Source organism: Oncorhynchus tshawytscha, linkage group LG09 (genome assembly GCF_018296145.1).
Source record: "Oncorhynchus tshawytscha isolate Ot180627B linkage group LG09, Otsh_v2.0, whole genome shotgun sequence".
NCBI lineage: Eukaryota > Metazoa > Chordata > Actinopteri > Salmoniformes > Salmonidae > Oncorhynchus > Oncorhynchus tshawytscha.
Genome location: NC_056437.1, coordinates 84,058,752 through 84,062,248, shown reverse-complemented (window position 1 = coordinate 84,062,248; position 3,497 = coordinate 84,058,752).

Here is a 3,497-nt window from a genome sequence, read left to right as displayed (position 1 = left end):
TTTGGAACCAGGAGGAGGAAACATTTGTCACACATATGGGTTCTCATTACTGGCCAGAGTGACATGGCACCCAGGGTCAAAGCTAAGACATGGAAGGAATGGACAGACACTAAACATCTTTCTACTCCGCCTCTTTTCTTTATTTACAAGATAAAGAATAAAACGGTCCAGGAAGAACCATCTTGTGGTATGAGACGTTTTCTATGAGTCTTTGTTAGCAGATGTAAGGGTCTGGAAGCCCGTTCCCAGATGCAGCCAGGACCCTGCTCCATGGCAGGCCACACAATGGCCAACACTGTGAGACAGAGCTCTGAGGCACTCGCAGACAACAAGGCCCGTTTTGTGTGGGTCCGTCCCTCCATTTCTTATAAATCAAATTGACCCTGTGTGAAGTGTGTTCTAGCTGCCACACTCCCCTCTGATACTGACTGATTGTGACTGACTATCTCTAACATGGCATGCAGCCGGCCAGGCTACATCATCTGGCAGCTGGCTAGACAGAGATCTAAATGAAAAAGCGATAAGAACCAGAGAAGACAGCAGACACATTTTCAATCTTTAGAAACCCAACTTTGAAGCGGAGTTGTCCTGTTCAACATCAAGTTCGTTTACAGCCAGGATGTCGGACATGTCCTTAAGAGCTCATCAAGGCAATGGGGGACTAATATGTTTATAAGGCCTATTTATTTTGTCCTTCTCACAATCACTCAGCTAAATGCAAATCAGAACAAAGGCTTACATTACCTATAAGACACAGAACTCATACTCAGCATTAAGTTCTCAAAGCCTGTTACAGTAGTATATCTGGTACGCAATGTGCACTATAGGGACGGCTTCATGAGGAGATTCTTGAGATGTTGATGATTGACAACACATGATAATGTCTGAAGCAAACACGTTGTCCTCTTGTGTTTTGAATATGAGTTAGAAGAACACATAAGCTCACACTAAACGTTCCATAAATGAGGACACAGTGTTTCTTGTTGACTGAACTTGTTGATAAGTGGCAAAGCACCGTTTATTAGCTCCAGAGCATACTGGAGCATCATTGACCGACTTCATTGGAGTGTGTCATGTTATCAAACAATCTTCACTGAAGGAGCAGCAAGAATTCAATGTTGGTTCTCTCGTCTGTTATGAGGGGTATAAAACATAAACATGCGCCTACAGCAGCTGTGGAGTATCTGTATCTGATCAGTTAATGAGTGTATCAGACTGATCAGTTAATGGAGTTACTTAATTGATCAGACTGATCAGTTAATGGAGTTAATGAGTTGATCAGACTGATCAGTTAATGAGTTCATGAGTTGATCAGACTGATCAGTTAATGAGTTCATGAGTTGATCAGCCTGCAGAGCATAATAGTCCCCTTTCAGATTGCTCAACTTTCAAATACACTTCATATACTGTACCTTTGATTACTATTGTAAAGTGTACTGTATATACATATAGGTACATCACGTGTGTGTGTGTGTGTGTGTGTGTGTGTGTGTGTGTGTGTGTGTGTGTGTGTGCGTGTGTGCATGCATTCGCGTGCGGAGGAGGCCTTCTCGTCAGGCAGGCCCTATTACTGTACATTTTGAAATGAAAGACGACAGGTTTGAAAGGCTTGCTTATTGTCATCGACATCTTGTACTAGAAAAGCTTTTCACACCAGAACGTGATTGATGTAGCTACGCTGAGCTCAGTAAGTAAGCGCCCTCTTGTGGAAGATAACGGAGAAACAAGCAGTGTGATGCTTTCACTCACACAGAATGAAAAGGAATAGCCTTTAGAAGATTTGATTTGACCATTTAAAATCCATAAAATGTTACACCAAGCAACAGATACATAAATAAACACAGTATCTGACATCTCAGTACTTGATCTGTAATTCTTCAAACTGAATTACGTTTGCCACCCCAAAGCACAATATTCAGTGTCCAACAACTTGAACTACAATGTCTTATTGGATCATTCTCAGTTTAGGTATGTATTCATTCATTTGTTATCCCATACATTCATTGTGTAAGGACACCTTGTGTGTGGATATTAAGTTCAAAGCCCTTGCAGACTAGGCTATCCTGCTGTCCATGACATATCAAATGTTCAATCAAAGTGAAATACAAATCCTGCTTCGTTCATTTCTAGTTGGCATACACTTGGATGTCACTATGTGAGTACACTGTCCTATCGCTCACCTTGCTGTGACATTGCACTCTACAGTCACATGGTATAATAACGTTCTGATGAAGTCTTGTCTTAACGTCTTAACGGGATACTTTGGGACTTCCCCAGAGTGAGATGAATTGTGAATTGTGGATACCATATTTATGTCTCTGCGTGCAGTTTGAATGAAGTTGCTAACAAGCGCAAATGCCAACTAGCGTTAGCTCAAATGACTAGCAGTCTATGAATATCTGCTAGCATGCTAGTAGACACCCATAGACTTCCAGTCAGTGGCGGCCTAGTGGTTAGAGCTTTGGGCCAGTAACGGAAAGGTTGCTGGATCAAATCCCTGAGCTGACAAGGTACAAATCTGTTGTTCTCCCCCTGAGCAAGGCAGTTTACCCACTGTTCCCCAGGTGCCATGGATGTTGATTATGGCATCCACAAATTCATTTGACTCTGGGGAAGTAGATAAAAGGCCAAAATGAACAATGAACAAAATGTCACATGAAAATGATTGACTTTACTTCTTTGTGAATATTATGGTCAGTAGAGTGGACATATAAATTATGCCGGTTAATTCTGCCATTCTGATGAACAGGAGAAGAACAGGAGAAGAACAGGGTTCATACTGTAACTGCTGTTTGGACTGTGGCCATGTACTTATTGGTAAAACAGCTGTATCCAAGTCTGGGGCTTTGTACTCCAGTATTTCCATCCCAATTAACCTGAATTATCCTTTAAAAAGAAGGGAAACAATCCTCTACAAATCTGCTTGAACGTGTCTGAGTAATCATGTTACTTTTCTACAATCACTGAAATAGCAACCGCACTAAGACAGTCATTAAACAAGCTGCTGGTTGTCAGATGTCTCTGTTATATCACATTCCCCGGGTTAGAGGAAAAAGGGACAAATCTATTAGCCCATAATTGATATAGTTTGCTCATACTGTAACTATGGTACGTAAAGTTGTCTTTGGCCAATGTTAAGTCTGATATGGAATATTTAGTAGAGTATCCCTACTTTATTTTAAATGTAGCTGAGTCTATGGAATTGGATCTTGATTAATGCAACAACCTGGATGAATGAATAGTGAGTGTGTCCAAAGTGCCTACTAAGCACAACTCATATTTATAGCTTTGGGGTCATTTTCAAATGCTCTTCTCAACAACAGCAGATTAATGCTTTGGCAGATATTACTGGTGCAAATTCTCACCAAGGACAATGGCCCAGTATAAAAGAGGCTTCTGCAGCAGGCTATGCTCACCCCCTAGCATCAGCAACAAGGTAAGTCTCCCCTGATTTACAAGAATAGCTGAATTCTTATAACTTCATGTTAAAAAGCAGA